General features: G+C 42.9%; 1 protein-coding gene across 2 annotated transcripts in view; it reads right to left on the reverse strand.

Annotated features, from left to right (window-relative positions):
* The window catches only part of NDRG3 (NDRG family member 3), a 57,040-nt gene extending 38,513 nt beyond the window's left edge, over nucleotides 1-18,527 (reverse strand). For both annotated transcript variants that reach the window (XM_084296913.1, XM_084296912.1), the window contains exon 1: nucleotides 18,484-18,527. The gene's annotated coding sequence lies outside the window, so the exon portion shown is untranslated. The remainder of the gene's footprint in view (nucleotides 1-18,483) is intronic.

The raw sequence follows: 18,527 nt of genomic DNA on the forward strand, positions 1-18,527 counted from the left end.
TCCCCTACACAGTACAGTCCCAAAAGCTGTAAAGTGCAGACACACAGGGAGTGAACTGGAATGCCAGATTACTGCTGTGAAAATGATGCAGATTACTGACTCCAGATGAGCCTTTTCTGCTCATGGTATATCTCTCAAAAGCTTTGTGGCACTTCCCTTTATAAGCTGTTCCTCTCATCAGAGATGAAATAAGCAGAAACTATTGCTACCCACAGATACGTCTTGTGCAGGTAAGATCTCATGTTGCAGTGATCTTGAGACAGCAGGAAACTGCAAATCTCAATTGTATGATTTTTCCACATCCCTTTTTTCCTTCAGTGGAACCACTCTGTAACACAATCCCCGTGTTATCCAGCAGTTTACAGAACTCAAACTAAAGCACAAAGACATTTTCACCTGTTCTGTGGTTAAGGACATATTTGTCCTCCAGCTTTTTGTCTTACTTCATTCAAACTGGAATCAATGGAAGTTGGCCATCAGAAAATCATACACTAAATAATCGTGCCTGCTGAATATAAGAACACAGATGCACATGGAAGTCAGATTTAATTCTCAGGTTGCAGTTTCATTATTCTAACATGCTCTGACTGCAGTCCTTTTGCAAAAGTGGCATTCATAGGATTGATGCAAATTTTCAGAGCATGTACACTTCATATGAAGAATAAATTGCTAAATCTAGATTTTTATTCTACGCTTCTCTCCCTCCTACCTCATATGAATTAAATGCTTCTTTCCCTTTCCCCATATAGCACTGCTACTTGGAGCTCCCCTGAACAAGCTCTTCAGCTCGGCTTACTGCCCAGCCTGCACCACCTGATGGACAATCTCTTCTCCACCATCCGTGGCATTCCTTCAACACTGTCACTACTGCGGTCATGCTACCCCCTCCATCATTGCCAGTCTCTGAATTATTTTCCAAGCAGAAGACACTCTTCAGTGTTTCAGAATGAATTTTAAAGTCCAGCTCCTTCTCAGGCAGCTGGCCAACACAGGAAAGACAACTCAAATTAACACAGTTAAAGCCAGTAATGGATATGGGGCAACTCAGAATCAATTCAGGATGCGATTTCATTATTCTTTTTTCATTATTCATTTAATGCATTTGAGAGCTGCTGCCAAAAGGGATACTCCTGCCCTCCCTCCCTACACCAGGCAGGAATTCCTTCCTCTTCCCCTGCACCAGGCCGATGGCCAGGCAGCAACGTGGCAAGTCAGAGCTGGCTGCTCTCTAGGCAACATTGCTTCATGGCAGTTTGCACTTGGATCAGTGAACTGACTGAGGAAAATGCTCCTCCAGCTCATTGCGTACTACCTTTTTTCTAAATCTGTCCAGCATAAAGACCTTGTTTGAGATCCGACTGTAAGAAACTGCATTTGTTGGCAGGGCTAGTTCTTGGTTCAGTCACGGAGCCGATAAGGTTCATGGTGCTGCCAGCTGATACACGGGGAAGGGAAAGAGCACGACCGCTGTTCCAGAGGGGCCTGCACTTAGCTTCCAGACGTTACATCTAATCAAGATAAAGTGCATATAGAATATAAGACAGAACTCCGTTTGCTAATCTGAGTTGCCTTGCTGCAGGGAACTCAACTTTCACTTTATGGCCTCTGAACAGGCTGCACCACTGAAGGTACATGGCAAGAGCAAAGGGAATGCAGCAACAGCTATGATCCATCCCCCTGGAAAAGTGTTCATAAAGCTCAAGTCCTGTCATCAAACAGCAGCCTTAATCGCCATTTTGGTCTGATTTAACCTGAGTTATGAAAATGCATTTTTAATGATGGAAGAGAAACTTGAAAAGACAAAGATTATTAACATGCTGAGAGGAACTAAAGAAAGCCTCAAAGGTGTGCAGACTACAAAAGCGTGTATGCCATGTAAGTCTGCTTTGACAGTTGCACAGAAAATCTTTCACAGTGATGTGTAATGAACTCTGAAGACAGCACCAAAGCCTGCAGTCTAAGTTGAGGAGCATGTACAACGTACTGAGTAGTCAAATATACAAGTAAAGTAGTTCAATTGCTACAGCCTTTGCGGTTCTCCCTTAACACAAGTAACCAGGCCTACGCAGTAACATCTAGTACATATCAGCATGGGCATTCATGTTATAAATTCCTAACATGGATGGAAACCCTTTGATAAAACAGGTAATATTGTCTTGTTTTGGAGAGGGCTGAGAGAGAGATGGGATGCAGCCATGTAAGAACATCCTTCTTCTAGGCATAGTGAACATCTTTCCTTAGGAGCTTTGGAGGCAGCTTGTAAAGGCCTGCAGGAATACAATGCAGATGTACGATGGAAAACACCGAGCACTTTTGGGGAAAATCCTGCCAGCTCTGCGAGCTCATGGCTGTCAACCCCCACAAGGTATGTTGGCCAGGCACTGAGATGCTGCCTCCGCAGATCTCACTGGGACCTACCAAAAAAAAAAAATCTGACAAGTAGAACTCAGAGTTTTAAATTTAAAACCACATTTAAAACCACATTTTTTTACTCTTGCTGCATTTGTAAAACTTTGTAGTTTTTTTTCCAACAGTACACTTGCTTTCTGTGACTACATGTGCAATGGGGCCAGCTCAACGGTGGGAATGAGAACCCCCAATTCAGAAGAACTACTGACAGCCCAAATATTCAAGGCTTTGGGGGTAATTAATACAATATATATGTATATGTATAATAAAGTAAGCTAAGGTGATTTCTATTAAGCTGAATTCAGCCTTGTATACCTGGGATCCAAGAAAGACATTCACAAGCAATAGTACTTGAGACCTTCATACCACACAGCTTACTAGCTTATAGTGCGTTACTTAAAAAATATTCCTTGAAGACTTTTTTTTTTTTTTTAATACTGCATTATACAATACACCCTCAAAACCACCAAGAATCGTGGCATTTAGACTGGAAATCCATGATACCATGGATACTCCCATTACTGTAAACATCCCATTACTGTAAACAAAGCCCCAAAGAGGTTAAAATGCATAAAGACTTTTACTTCTTTCAGAAGTAGCTGAAGATGTCAAGACAAGTGATTTAGTTTCAGTATGCTGGTTCTGAAAGAAGCTGGGTCACTAGATGGGTTTCATGTGTAACCCCTCCATTTTTAGAAAGCCTCAGTTACCACAGATTCATTCCCTACAGACCAGCATGAGATGAGAAGGATGTAATGCACCTCGCAGCCGGTGAAAGATAAAGCTGACAAAATTAAATATTGCAGAGTCATTTGGGCTGGAAGGGATGGCTGGGGGTGATCCAGCACAGCCTCCTACTTCAGGCAGGAGTAATTTCAAAGCTGGATTAGATTGCTCAGGGTTTTACTGATTTGTAAAAGTGTAAGGATGCAACTGGTGCCTCTTGTCCCATCGTTGCAAACCTGAGAAGAGCCTGGTTCATCTTCTCTTCTACCTTTTCATGTAGCAGAATGAAGGTATGCAATCAATGAGATTTTTGACCTGAAAACACCATAGGCCAGAATAAAAACAAAAATGCAAAACAGTGCCTGTTACAGCCAGACATCCGCAATATTTAACATTTCTCTTTCTAAAACTGTTCAATAAGTAAGTCAGGTAATTTCAGCTAAAAGCCAAGGCGTAACAGAAATTCATCTCCTGGTAGATTTTTCAGGCAGATGTTAGTATGTCAAAATAACAGGTTCAGTATTAAATTGAACTTCCCCCCTTTCTGAACAATATTGAACAGTTTCCAGAGTAACAACACAAAGAGCTGCACTGGGGCTGTGTAGTGCAAGATCTGGTCTCTGATACAGCCTAAGAGCAAATGCCTAGCAAAGAGCAAAAGAACAGCACCAAGTGATATTTCTGCTTTGCTTGTACATCAAAGCGTATTTCAGACAAGCCTTAGTCTCTTTGAGATCCCCTTGAAGCTTCTTCCCCAATGCACTAAAGTTCTGCTGTTCTTTCTGAACATAGAGGATATTATCAGGCTTTGTGTTGCTGAAAAACAGGTAAGGAAGGCTTCCCCATGAAACCTCTGTGGTGCCTTTCTCCCTGAAAGTCACAAAAATCATGCGCCTCTTTACCTCTTAAATACCAAAATACTCTTTTATCCCAACACCACAAAATCCACATCCAGTTTTCAGTGCAACGTAATGCATGTGGGCAACTAATCTCCTCCGACCCACAGCCTTGATCAGCCACCACTTTCCAGAGGTCTGCATGTTGGCCAGAGAAGGATTTTCCTAGTGCAAATCCCCTCGCAGAGCAGCATGCATTACAGCACAAACCCTGCCCTACAAAAGCCATTTCACAATGCCTCCTCTAAAGGCAGGCTGATCAATACTCATCTGGAGAGAAATTATCAGATACCTACCATATTACTTTAGTGTAACATTACATGCACATTTCTCCCATGTTAACTTTTAGGCAGAAGTTACATTGAAAACACTGCTGACAGGTATCTCAGAAATAAAAGCAGAGTCCTAGTTACTGCTGGATGTCTTTTAATCCACTGTTACTAACCATCACCCATGACAGGCTTCGTGCCTTATGCTTCTGGAAAGTGGCAGAAATATTTACTACATCCAGTGATGCAAAGTCACAGCCATGAGTTCTAAAGAAACACTGAAAAGAGATTTAAAATGTTCTAAAGAAAGGTACTGCCATACCGTAAGATGTAATTAGTCAGGTGTATTGTGTCATTAACAGATGCCAAAGCCAATCGGGTATATCATATTAGTTTCAGCAAACATCATGGAACCAAAGTGTAGATTATTTTCTGAGCCTCCTTCCCAGTACTTTAAGCCAAGGAGTTTTCGCTGACTGCTGGAGCGGTCTCAGAGCACACACAGAGCGTAACACAGTTATCAGATAAGCTTCTGTAATGCAATTACTCTGGATCATGTGCAATACTTAAAAAGTGAAGTGATAACCCACCTTCTTACACAACATCCCCTCACCAACCCAAGAGCCTGATTCAGCCTTAGAGCGTTGGCCTCGCCCAGGGAACGAGGACCCCGAGGCCACAAATTCACAACGCAGCTCAGCAAATGTGGCAACCCTAGCACAGCGTGGGTTAGCTAGGAACCACCACCAGACCTCATCACCCCCACCCCTACTCCAGGAACCACCACCAGACCTCGTTCCCCCCACTTCCTTCAACCTCAGAATATCTTGCAGTAAAATTTGCAGATTGAGGTAATATCTTTTATTCAACTAACTGCGGGAGGAGGGTCACAAGCTTTTGAGACTGTAAGCCATTCTCCAGGTCAGGAGGAGATGTGAAACTTAAACAAGTCCCAAAGCACAACTCACCTGTCTGAATTTACGTGTACACTGATCTCTCTCTTTACAATTAAGTAAAGTAAGGTACACTGAATCAGTATACAATGGCAAGAAATTAATTTTGTCAGCGAATGCGTGAACACAAAACCACGCAGGTAACAAACCACAAACAAACAGCACTTGAACAATAGAAGCACGTCCTGGTTGAAATGGCTGATGTCTTACAGACACCTCACAGCAAAAGCAGAACGAAGGACAGACACATCAGTCTTCCCACTCAGGAAGAGTTTCCACGAAGCCAAAACCTTCTCCCTCACTGACTCCTTTTCTAAATCCCACAGACCAAACCCAAAATAACACTGGTGTCACTGGATGGTGCTTTACTCTTGTACTGCTACTGCAGCAGGTGAAGCTGGAACTACCTGCTGCAGCTGTAAGCGTACGCCACCATCCCTACTGACTTTGACAGATGAAGATGACGCCTTAGCTCTTGATACTGTAGATATTTAATATTCCAGTAACAACCCCAAAACACTGGCCACCAGGCAAGGCTATATATTGTAATCTGTAAGGGCTGTATTTGACTTTACTGGGTATTTGCACCAAAACAGCTTGTTAAGAAGTTGCATTGTTTTTGCCCGGTGAAGAAAAGATCCAAGGGGCTGTTTCAGCCAGGCTTTATAGCTGTGCTCCAACATTAAAGAGGATTTCTCTTACAAAAAGAGCTCTAGAGCTCAGCTTTAAAAGCACTGTAAACAGCGATCTGATGAAGCGTTAACTGCTGAATAAATGAGCCGAAATCCAGGGAACTGAGCCAAGAGATTAAAATCTCAATGCCAATGAGAAAGGAGGAGGTCCTGCTCCCACTTCATGAGAATCTGACTTTGTTTTGAGCCTGTTACCACTATTTTCATGTGATGGTCTTGGTCTTTTAATTGGAAGAGACAGTGAATAATTGGTTCACATTCACTCCTGCCTACTAAGACTTTATATGTTTCCATTACAATCCCTTCAAAGAGATCTTTTTAAGACTGAAGAGTTTGTATCTATTTATCATCGATTTATTGGTATAAAAAAAGACAGGGATCTCCTGGAAAGAGCAAAAGAGCAGGGCAGCCTGCTCTAGGGAACCTGCTTTGGCAGGGGGGTTGGACCTGATGATCTCTGGAGGTCCCTTCCAACTCCTACAATTCTGTGATTCTGCGATCATTCTCTACCCAGAGCCCATTTCACATCTGTCATTGCTCTGGCCAACCTTTTCAGCGCTCCTCCCAGTGTCTGTGGCTCTTTAGGCGCAATGAGTCCAGTGCTGAGGCAGCAACCACCACACGGGTGCACTGCAGGTTTGTACAGCAGTATGTGTCCTCCTTTGATCACTTATTTTTCTTTGAGAACATAACCTTCAATTTGCTTTTCCAGCCACTGAAACAACATTCTCATTGAACTGCCTATTATAACCCTCAAGTTTCATCTATGCCTGGAAAGTCAACTCAGAGCTCATCACCATATACACGAAGGGGGGGTGGCTGTTCTTCAGGTCCTTCACTACATTGATTTTAAAATCCTGCTTTATTACTCAGTCCCATAGGATTTGTCCACTTCTCTTCACAGGTAGCTCATGTTTGTCGTCATAAATAATTTACTTTTTAATCAACAAACACCGTCATTTCTGTTACCTCTCTCCCATTTATTTTCCCAAATTTCACTTCTCTGTGCCTTTGGCCTCTTCATTGCCTGTGGTAATGGGTAACACTGTGAAAACACTGTTTAAAATAAATCTTCCTGCTGTCCAATTTATAGATAAAGTTTTATTGCATATCCCAACAGTCTCAGAAATGCTGGTTGTTCTTTACTCACCTTCTATGCCATTCATGCTTTTATAAAACTTCGTTACTTTCCTTTGTCCTCCCAGTGGCTCCCTTCCAAGGTGTGAAGTCCTAAACTACTTAACGTCTCCTCTTATTTCCTCTTATTCCATGCCTTTGTTCCGTCTTTATTTCTCTTACACTCTACACTGAAACAACTTGCCAGAATAATTATGCTGATAATGAAGTCCAGCGTAGATCATGTCCAAAATTTTAGTGCACTATAGGAACATTTTTCATGCTTCTACAGAGATGTATCAGTTTCTCTAAGGAAACATGCCTCAGTACTTTCACACACCTTTAAAAATCAAATGCGCAGGCAACCTTCTCTGTAATGCCTTGCTTTCCTCCACTCTCCCATTTCCTTAGCACAGACAGCTGAAAAAAAATTCCTCTGAAAACTGTTGACTTTGCTAGGGTAAATTTTTGGAAAAATCCTCTGAATTGGGATTTTTGGGGGAGAATTGTTGGAACAATTTTTAATGAAACATTTTTATTCAAAGCAGCTCATATTCTTTTCCCTCAACCTCAAGCTGAGCTTTTTTTTTTTTTTTAATTAGCCCTTTCATATGCATTTTCTGCATTTCTCTATGAGCTATACTAGGTTTTAGCTCACTGCATGTTGGTAGCAAGAACCAACTCAGCACAATACAAAAACACAGAAGAAAACTGCAACTACACAATTTTAAAACCAAATTGAGCATTACAGGCACACAAATATTACTGCAGTAGCAGCTGCTCTGAGAAACATCTGCAAGTCAGTGCAAGTATTTGGGGACTCCTACAGAACAAGTTAAAACAAAGATTCCTATAGTCCAGTCTGGGAAGCATGTCTCCTGTACTGGCTTTTCGCTTCCAAACCTTACAAATCCAAATACACATTAATACTTTCGCAATATTTCTTTCCTGCATCAGCAGCACAGGAATGTAAGCAGGAACAGAAGCAAAACCCAGCAGCTGCAAACCAAGAGAAAAGTGTCCATCCACAACAGCAGATAAGTGCTAGGCTTGTTTAAGAGTTTCAGGTAAAAGATAGGCACAGAGATCAGTTTCAGTACTGCAGCTGTCCTCCTGCCCAGAACAGGGTAAAGAACTAGCGTCATCCCTCTCCCAAGCCACGCTGGAACTGAAAGGTGCCATTTCTCCTGGGATCTTGGGCCTGCACTGAATAACTTTAGCTTAAGGAAACGACCAGCACTTTCCATCGTAATCTGATACACTGGCAGCCCTACTCCTGTTAAATATTCACCTGTTATACGTGCTTTGTTTTTCCTTTAAGTGAAGCTGTAATCAAGGGAGAAATGCGGAAAGACCTTTTATTACCGAGTCACCAGTAACAGAACTCATTGTTCTTCCTCTTGGCACAGAGAGAGGAAGCACAGCGCTGCCTAACCAGACCCTTACCCGTGTAATGATGGCAATCTCTAAATCCTGCTTGTGAAAAGGTACAGGCTGTCCTTCTGGAGAGACGACAGCTCAACCCCTACAAACGATGAGTAGAGAAGCATGCCTGTGAATAGGAGTGAACCATCTACTCACAGCACAGAAATCCCCACCGTCTTTGACTGTTTGGCCAATTTGCAAGTAGCAGACAGATCCCCATCCTCTGACTGCTGTGCCTCGGGAGCTCAGCCACACACCAGAGCTCCTGACCCAACCTCCACTTGTACATTTCTCTTCCCCATCTGCTTACTTCCACAGATGCTGGAACCACGCTGAAGGACACAGGCACTGCAAAACAACTCCCTTGGTTTACTGAAAGGCAAGTGTCAGTCTTGAAAGCCATGGCCCCAGTCTAGGAAAAGTGATTTGGAATCACCACTGCTGGGAAGACCTTGGGGTTCTTCTAAAAATGCAGAACAAAATTTGAGAACTGTAACGGGCTGTCCTGAAGAGAAGCTGTGGAGTCTCCTTCTTTGGAGATACTCAAAACCTGCCTGGCTGCGATCCTGTGCAACATGCTGTGGGTGACCCTGCTACAGCAGGGGGGTTGGAGCAGATGGTCTCTGGAGGGCCCTTCCAACCTCCCCCATTCCGTGATTTTGTGTACGATAAGACAAAAATACTTCAGATTTCACTAAAGGCAATGTTTCAAGATTGTAACTTCAGTTCTGAAAGTCCTTCCTCATTGATAACTTTGGCAATATTAAGACTATATTCCCTTAAAATCATTTTTAGGCCAACGAGATGACTGATGATGGTTTCTACATAAGCAGTTCATTTTAACGTGGAGATAACGACAAAAATAGCACCGCAAGTGCCATGTTTACAATCAATCCACAGACTAGAATGACGTTTGAAGGCTAGAGATCTGAGAAAATGTTAATGTAGCACATCAAAGAAATCAAACTAAGAAAAGCAAGACACCCGCACTACGACATTTCTGTTCAGATAATTAATGCTCCAGTCCTGAATTATCTTTATGGTGCATATTGTTTCAAGCCATTTTAGTCTTTTCCCACCATCTTCCCCCAGCATCTACCACCAACCAAATAATCAGAGAAGAAGAGAAAGTGAAAACATTTACATGCTTTGGAGACCTGCATAAAGACTAAGTAACACTTTTGCCTGAACAGTCCTCATTTTATGAAAATGAAATACTGACAGCAGTTATCCTACCTTTATGTGAAGTCATAAATTCATATCCATTTTTACTATGAATTTCTTCAAAGGGTGTAATACCACACAATGAAGCATATTCAATTCTTATTTTTTCTTTTCTTTTTAATTTTTTTTTTCTTTTCCTTGTTTTAAGATAGTTTAAACTTCTCTAGCTGATTTCATGTTTTCATTTATAAGAAAATGCTGCCTTTATTAAAGAAGTACAAAGCAGTTTAACTTAATAGAAAAAACAGTTATCTTGTGAAAGGACAAAGGAAAACCTATGCTATCCTATCACTGACAAAAAAAGCTAATGCTCAGTGAATTCCTCCTCCATTCACCTCAGAAATCCCATGCAAAGCAATTTTAAAAGCTGGCATTTTGAAGCTTTCTTGGGCTTGTTTTGAAACCTGAATAAAACATCTTTTTAAATGAGGGGGAAAAAAAAAAAAGCAGTAGGTTTTTTTCAGACGGCAACAGCTCCACAGGACAGACAAGGGCAGTGCTGCTGCTGGCAGCAGGGCCGTAGAGGCGGCTGCAGCTCAGCCCCAGGCAAGGCGAGCAGACAGCAACCTGCAGTCCCTGTCCCTTCCCGAGGCACCTTCCTCTCTGCTTTTGCAAGTCAGGGACAGACACCCAGACCTGTTCTTGGCTATCCACAGGATTCGACTGTCCTCCAGGAATTCTGCTCCCCACGGTATGTCACTGTTAATAAAAAAGCAGGATTACAGACTTCTAAGAAGCCTTTAGGGGTCACTGCACTGCCAAGAAAAGCTGCTATTAGCCAGGAAATATCATTTTCTAACACCTACTAACACTGCCAAAAATGGAAGGTGTTCACATGGAACAGGCAAAAGACACCCCTCCTGCATAACCAACTGGTGAGCTTTGCAAATTATTTTGAAGACACTTTCATACTGGTGAGAGTGGCGGCATAATTACAGTGGCCTAGAATTACACTTGAAAACACTTAGTTTTGACAATTACTACCAGGCATAACAATAAAAGCAATTTCTCACAGCACAAACCAAATTGCTGTCAGAAGGGCCTGGTGGCCTGACTGTACCATTACGCTAGGGAGGCTTCTGTAGCACGCACGTGGCCAGACCACAATGGCTCTGAGGCGGCTGCTTCCCAGATTTTGAAGGGCTGCTTTGATACATGGGTATGGGAGCTGTTCGGAAATCAGTAATCCTCAGCAACAAGTGACTGTCAGTCAGGATACCTAGGGCTTGGGAATCACAGCTGACATTCCTCTGTATTTGCAAAGATTTTGTGAAGACAGCACAAGAATGCACATCACACAGAACACAGTAATTCCTATTTGAGATGCATGAACAGGAAACAAAAATAAAAAGAGTGCAAAGAACACTTTTTTAAAGAGTGTTCTGCATCTACAAGTATCACACCCAGAAGTTAAACATAAGTAACCCTTCTGAATGCATAAACCAGGAGAAGTACCAATGGTTAATGTATTCTAGGATTTGCAATTCTGCTGAAAAGATCAGAGGCCGCTTTGGTGAGCAAGAGACAACGACAAAAGTGCCATCATGACTGGAAGACTTAGACTTTGTGTTGTTTGTGGCATTTTAGGAAAATTTTTCCTAAACTTTGTGATCCCCTGGAATCACAGTTACTTTGCACCAGCACCTGCTTTGTGTGGTCAGCCCCATGGCCAAGTCCAGGAACAGAACAGCCACAAGCCCCCAGACCATTTAACACCAGTCACAAGTGCACAAATTAAGCGTCCAAAAAGTGACAAGTACTCGAGTTCTGCTCAGTGGGTGCAGCGCTTCTGCTCTGTGTGGTCAAAAGACTTTTCTTAAACCTTCACTCTTGACAAGATGCCCTGTGCTGAAAGGTCCCAGGCTGAGGTGGGCTCAAGTCGCTGCAGCACACTCACCACACCTCTCTCCCCTCAGAGGTGGAAGCCTAACAACTTTATTTTCTTTTTTAAATATTGCATTAAAAACAAATAAAAACACAACTTTGCTGTCCAAAACAACAACACGCTTTAACTTCTTGGAAGAAGAGGTAATCTGAACTTCTTCACTAACTCATTTGCACAGACAAATCTACTGTGTCCCCTGTGCTTTCGTATTCACCCTGCTTGAACACTCCAGGCCATTTTTGCCACTTAGACTTTTGCATTAGAATCTTTATGACGATGGGCCAGCAACTGAAAAGCTGCAGTCCCAGATTACGCTGACTCCTCAGTCAACCATCAGTTATATGGCCTAGTAATGCAGAAGCATGGTACGCAGGTGTACCAAACACTAGGAGATGACAAACATTGCACTGTAACAAGGCAGCATCCACAGCCTGAGGCGGGCACACGTGAGGTCCCATAAAGCAGCCACCCTTTTGTTCCTCCCTACACCACAACAGCAGCTATAAGCATTTGCTTTATGTAGGCATTACAGCGTATAACTCGCTTCAGAATACTTCACCTTCCTTTAAAGCACTTGAAAGGTGCTTGCTGGCAGGCAGAAGCCCACGGGCCTGGTGATCCCACAGCTCAGCAGCAAACACCAAGGCACTTCCCCGGCCTCCCCGGGTCTCACAGCCAGTGGTACCTGCAGCATCTGGGTCTGACATTTAGTCCTAAAAAGGACCAAAAAGCTTTGGAACGAGGCAAAGGAGCTCTCTGATTGACACTTTTAAAATAGCATTTCCAATTACTTATTTCTCTTAGAAATGTCAGGAAATTATCATTTTGTTCCATGGCTGACATAATCCACGTGGAGGTTTTTCACCGAGTCCGTGCCTTGGCATCCCTCGGGCTGCAGGAAAGCCTCAATGGCTTCATAAAATGAGAAACAAGATCCCCAGCTTTCCTGAACACCCAAAGAACCATACATGGTAGCCTTACCCTAAATGAAGGAACAAAGACTCCATAACGAGGACTTTTGCTTTGACAAAACTCAGTCGGAGCAAGCTACATCAGCAAAATAGCAGCGCTGGTGGCACACAAGGGTTGACAAAGGCCCCCGCAGCAGCAGATGAGCACACGCCCGCAGGAGCTCCCAGCACCCAGCCCGGCACACAAACCAGGCAGCACCCGACTGGGCTGCGCAGAAAAGCAGGCTTTGACCCTGCCGCTCCTGAGCCCCACGTTCCTTCGTGGAAAACAACACACAAATCCACACGAGCCCTCCTTTTTGTGGAAGAAAATGCACCGTCACATAACTATGCCAAGTCACATAACTATGTATTTACACAAGTCCATTTTTTTTTTCTTTTTACCTAGGCAAAGGTAGAAGCACCTACACAAGCCGAGAAAAACAGCCTTCACTAGCTCAACGAGACATTTCAAGTCTATCATAGGCAAAAGAAACCTTTAAAAACAGAAACACCTAATTTTAGTTCTCCACACAGAAAGACAATCCCCAGAAACCCTCAGCAGGGCACTGTTATTACATAGTTCATGACAAGGGAAGTGGTGAACCTGGATATGAATTTTCCAGAAGACACCTCAAAAATCCTACTTAGTGATCAGAAATTTCATTATAGAACTGTACTGTTTGTATTTAGGAAATTTAAAATCGAGAATAATTCTAGACCTTACAAAACACAAGAGCATCTGTGGCAAAATTTGCTAATATCCATTTACATACTTTTGAAATATTTACCATGCAATTGTTTAAAATAGAACAAAGTCCATATCCAGAATAAAGAATAATACTAGATCCCTACTGACTTACATAAATGCACAAAAAACCCTCGTTCACTGTCTTTAAGAAATTCCAGGTATCAACCCACGGTCAGTTTGTTTTTCTGCTTCAACACAGTGGAAAAGTCTAAGAAGCAGTCACAAAAATCTATCGAATTAGTACCTAGGTGTGATTCATACACCAAGTCAAACTAATCTAACTACAGCATCAAATTCATGCCAATTTTGAAATAAATAGCGCAAATCTGTGCACTGACACATATACTGCCTTCAGTCCAGACTACAGCTGAGCCTGTAGGGTCACAATTTTAATCAGCAGCAGCAAGCTCAGAAACATGCATTCATCTAACTGAATTGCTTCTAATTAAATCCACATATTTGTATGCTATCAGGATGTCAACACTAAATCAGTATTAATTTATAATTTGTTGAGTTCATTTCTAGCCAGATCTGCTCCCAGGCTCAGATCTTCACACGGCAGCTGGAGGGAGCCGGCAGGGCTGCAAGGACAACTGCTCCAGTGTCTGCTCACAGCAGTGATGGGACCACAACACACCATCACACCCGGAGAGCTCGGCAGTTACAGGAGAACTGGGAAAGCCCATGCCTGGACAAATAGCTAGCTGGAAAACAGATGACAGCACAGGGATAAATGGTTGATTTTCACACAGGAGGGAGACATCCAGGAGCCTTATGCAGTGCTCTGCATTGCACTCTGTATTCATGAATGGTCTGGAAAAGGGGGCAAAAGCCTGCTGAGGATACAGGCTATTCTGACAGGAGAGAAAAGGGCTGACTGAAGAACTGCAGAAAAACCCTATGAGACTGAGTAAAAGGGAGATAAAACATCAGATGAAATTCAGTGCAAATAAAGTAGCACACAGGAAAAAAAAATAATCCTAATTTGACATGTACAGTGATGTGCTCCAAACTGATATTAATATTCAGAAAGTCTTGCTGGAGTCATGACCAACTGATAAAACCATCAGCTCACACCCCTTCGACAATTAAAAAAGAATAAAGCTAACATTAGGAAATGATTAGGAAAGAAATGGAATTAAACTACCACATAAAGCTGTAGTATGCCTGCACCGTAAATTCTGGATACAGCCTGTTCCCTCATTTCAAGGGGACACAGTGGAAATGGAAAACATTTCTAAAAGGGAAACAGGGTTTGAAAAGATAAACAATGAGGAATAATTGATTAGGCTAGGGCTCTTCTGCCTGGAAACAGGGATTGCTGCAGTGACATATGACAGAAGTCTATAAAATCACCAGCCGCACGGAGAAGGTAAACAGAGATCAGTTGTTCACTGCTTCAAACAATACAAAATTTCATATGAAATATGAACTGAAGGTAGCAGCTGTCAGGTTCAAAATAAAAAAGCTGATGTAATTAGCTCCTACAGCATTATTCTGTGCTCTGGAAAGCCTCCCCTGGGATGCTATAAGTTTAAATGTACTACAGATATAGGCAGGTTCACAGAAGAAAAATACATTAAATGTTACGTAAATAAATGAGAACATCTACCTATTGACATCCTAGAGCTGGCAAGAGATAAGAGGGCTCCAACAAAGGCATATATAACGTGCCCTGACCTTATGCTCTTTTCTAGGTACCCCTTTTAGTGACTGTCAGGAATGAATAGCAGAATGGGTGTTTCCACCTGATTCTGCATCTGTTCGTATACCATAAAAATCAATTCCACCTCTGGTATTCCTCAGCCCTCCAATGAACTCATTCAACTTGCTTACCTGGCAAAAGTTGATCTTCTGGAGAGCAGGGGCTCAACAGGTTCAGGACAACATCCAGTAAGTGCTGGAGATGCTACAAGGCAGGGCAAGAATTTGACAAGCCCTTTTCCTTGCCAACTGGTCAATAGATCACTTTAAGATGTAATACGCAGCTTCAACACCAAAGCACAGATGAAAATGAGGAGGCAGATTGCTTATATCCTCTGCTCAAACACCCAGAGAAAAGCTACAATTAAGCTCTTTAGAAAAAAAAAAAAAAAAAAAAGGCTAATTTCTTATTTTTTTAATCCAACTGGTAATTATGAATAGAATCAATAGTCTGGTTTACACGCAATTGAATAGTAAAGGTTTCTTTAAAATGAAACATTGCAACTATAACCTGCACCACATGAAAAGTAAGGAACATGCCTTCAGTGAACTATAACCTGTTGTAAATACAGAAATGCATCCAAGTCTGGTAAGGAGCATAGCCAAATGAAAACAAAGTTATTTCTTTGCATGCTTCCTGCAGCGTCAATTTGATCATTACGTTAAACGGTGCCACATTAGTCACAGAAGCCAAGGGGATATCAACAGACAGAATAAGATGAGTGATCAATAAAAACATATTACTAAAAATCCAGGAAGACCATTTACAATTCAGAATTCACAAGAAGAAAACTGAAGGCTAAGTGAGATTATTAAAATCTCTCATCAGCTCTGATTTGCACAACAGAGGGTCTCACCCAGCCATTCCCATGTCAGGACCACGTAACCACCGCCTTGCTTAAGAATTCACCTGATCTGGCCAGAATACTGAGATTTCCCAGGGAAACACAACATAGAGTTTCATTATTCCTCCCAAACTACATTCATATTAAAAGTGAGGCCACTAAAATGCATTGACATACACCAGAAAATTTTTCTTCAACATTATAATGAGAAACAGTAGCAAAAATACTCCTCCGTTCTCTATCATGGATTAAATCAGGCTGCAATAATTAGAGACACAAGTAGCCTTAATCAGCACTGTACAACTGTCCAACACAAGGCTTAAGAGTTGTAAGCAGCGGAAGCATATTTACTCATATCCAAGATACATCTGGTAGATGATGAGAACAAGATAAACCCCAATAACAGGAGGTTACAGTGTCAGCACTGACTACAGCTACAGGTATAGAATTCACTGAGTGTATGGCTTTCCCTTTTTCAGAAAATGAGAGTAGTAGCAATCCTGGTGAGCTACTATTTGTGAGAGTGACATTTAAATAATTCAAAACAAAAATCTGTGTTCCATTATACATGAAAACCAAATACAAAATTTTAAAAGCTATTTTCTCCTTTTTTTTTTTTTTTTTTTTTTTTTTAAGTGTACTTAGACAATATTATGACAATAGTCTTTTAAGCTTCTTCATCAAAATGCCATACCTATGTATTATACCTTTGCTATAATGATTACTTTGGGCATGCAACAGAGTAATGTTTAAGACTGAAAACTGTCTTAGTAGCATCTTCCACATAATTTCATAGTATATCTTAAGAGAACAAAACATGCTGTACATAACAAAGCCGCTGAAATGTAACATTTTTCAATGGAAAACATAAGTGTAATAATAAATTTAAAGATCCTGTTATGCATGACCAATGTGAAACACAAGCTGCAAACGGAAGCACTGAAGGATTTCTGAAGGTGATCTGAGGTTAGGTAAACACAAATTAAGAATGTTTGTTAACTTAAATTATTTTTTTTACCTAACATATAAAACGGGTAGCCAGGAATAAAATTAAAATTTCCAAGCATTTCAGTGAAAGCCAGCTATAGCCCACACTAAGCTTCTGCCCTCAGCAGCCAGTTTTAGTACTTCCTTTGAAACAAACTAAGTTCCAAGATCCCAAACAAATAAAATTGGAATAGTCATTCTCAGTCCTGAGCCCTCTTCACAATCCCAGTTCCATGACTAATAATCCAAACAAACCCTAAAGATTACCTCATTTCTTCAGCAGTCTACCTCCAGTTCAGTCCCATTTGAGTATGGGACACACATCTGGTAAGTTCTGCTTCCTAGTCCAGTTCACTTATCTGACAGGAAAGCTCCAAGCTGTTACTAAACTCAGCTTAGATTTTATGTAACCTATTAACTTTTTGCCATGGATCTCTATGTCAGGGCTAAGCATAGTTGGACAGGGGTTTGGACGACTGTTGCCCTCTTGTTCCTACAGAAAAGGACAGGCAAAGCCAAAGTGACGAGCTCCATCATCCTATCTGAACACAGGAGAGTCGTGAATGTGCCTGGCAAAGGAAGAGAAGTTGATTCTCCTCCACTTGTACACCCATCATCTTGGCACTCAAGCACAAAACCTCTTCTGGGTTTCCCAGATTTAACTCACTGAACTCAACAGACCTTTCCTATTCCCTGGAGCAAACTGACCAAGTTGTCCCCCTTCTGCTACAAACTGGGACTGTGCTCTGCATGCTGCGACGGCCCCGTGCCACGGCTGCATCCCACACTGCTTCCAGGCTCCTCAAACCTGAGAGGAACGAACCAAGAACTGGCTCAGACACCGGGCTCTGACTCTGCAACGCTCCCCGGCGCTGCTGTGGGGTCAGACGGCAAACCCCACTGCTCCAGGTCGCCCATGACACTGCTTCTTCTGTAACCCAGGCACCTTCTGCATGGGACTCGCAGCTCTGATTTCCACGCCGATGGAAGTACCTGGCTTCACTGCAACGTGTGGGATTGCTCCCCACGATGACATTACACATCAAATAAACGGACACTGACCTGAAGCCATGACGCACTTCAGCTACAAATTATTTCTTTTACAGCCTATCCCTTCCCTATTCATACAATGACAAGATCCTATCGAATTAAAGAAAAAAAAAAAAACGTTTTTGCTGTCCAAAAGAAACAAAGACCCCAGAATTTCAAGACACGAGCGCTCTCACAGAAAAGCCGCCGAGCACGGTGAGGGGCAGCCCGGGGCACCGCCGCGCATCGCTCCAACGCCCAGCGCCATCCCCACGAGAAGCCAGGGCGCCTTTCGCCGCCGGTTTGGTTCCTCCCCAGCGAAGCCCGGATTATTTCCCTCACAGCCCCGTGACGGAGCGGTGCTGCCCCCGGCACAGGGAAGCAGCACTCAACACCCCCCCCCCCCCCCCCCCTTCCCCTTTCCCTTCCTCCTTCTCCTCCTCCTCCTCCCGCGGGCACAGCCGCCGCTCGCCCTCCGCCCGCCACCTCCTGCCACCCATCGCCTCGGTGCCGCGGAGCTCGGTCACCGCAGAAGCCGCCCACAACGCGTGCCGGCGGCACAGGGCTCGGCGCCGCTCCGCTGCGGGCGAAGCCCCGGCCCGCGGGCGGCCGCGGCGCTCACCTGCACGGCGGCACCACAGCAGCTCCGGCCGCCGCGGCATGGGG

Source organism: Netta rufina (assembly GCF_964035555.1).
Source record: "Netta rufina genome assembly, chromosome: 16".
Lineage (NCBI taxonomy): Eukaryota > Metazoa > Chordata > Aves > Anseriformes > Anatidae > Netta > Netta rufina.